At 23.4% G+C, this 901-nt stretch overlaps 1 protein-coding gene across 1 annotated transcript in view; it reads left to right on the top strand.

Annotated features, from left to right (window-relative positions):
• Positions 1-901, top strand: part of LOC105448528 — an 8202-nt gene that overhangs the window by 6922 nt on the left and 379 nt on the right. The gene's annotated exons all lie outside the window — the stretch shown is intronic.

Raw genomic sequence — 901 nt, 5'->3', positions numbered from 1 at the left:
TTCCGATACAAAATATTGACAATCTTAGTATTTGAATTACAAAATATAAAATACTTTCAATCTTTTGATTTGAATTACAAAATACAAACTACTTTTAAGTTTTTATTTAAAATACAAAATACTTTGTAATTTAATCTTTCAATTACAAATTATTAAATTTCCCCCCTTTTAACAGTCCTATTGTCCTGTATTAATCGCACAAGAAATCTATTTACTAATGTGAGATTATGAAATTTGACTCTGATTACTTGATATTGCTTGAAACTTGACGAAAATAATTAGTATCGCTAATTGTCATGAGAAAAATTTAAAATTATTATTAATTGTTGTCAAGAATTTTTATCAATAATTTCTTTAGTATTTCAAATACCAAATAGATTGAAATTGTATTTGAAATACAAAATACATTGAATAACTCTTTTGAAATGCAAAATATAAAATACTTTTATGTGCTCCGCTGAAATACAAAATACAAAATACAAATTGTATTTCAAATACTGTATTTTAAATACAAGTATTTGAAATATGCCCAGCCCTGAGTATACTTAATAATAATTTATACGTTATATAGTCGTTAATAAAATAACTGAGATAATAAAAACTTTTTAATGTCAACACATGCAATATTTCTATTGTTTAATTCAAATAATAGAATAATATAATAATTTAATTCAAATAATAGAATATATTCCGTTCCTTTGAAATTACGCGCAATAAATGCATCTATTACGTTCGCAGGAAGTCAAATCTTTCAAGATAAACAATAAGATATGTTGTTACGAATTGGAAATTACAGATAAATGTTCTTGTCTTTATACAGTTGCCACTATTACCTTATTTCAATGCGTGAAAGCTACAATTCCAATTAACGATAGCTTCTTCTAATTAATCTAATTTGAAT

The sequence above is a fragment of the Wasmannia auropunctata genome, unplaced genomic scaffold, assembly GCF_000956235.1.
Source record: "Wasmannia auropunctata unplaced genomic scaffold, wasmannia.A_1.0 LD336085.1, whole genome shotgun sequence".
Taxonomy (NCBI): domain Eukaryota; kingdom Metazoa; phylum Arthropoda; class Insecta; order Hymenoptera; family Formicidae; genus Wasmannia; species Wasmannia auropunctata.
Note: the sequence above shows the minus strand (reverse complement) of the source record. Positions and strands in the feature narration are given on the sequence as shown.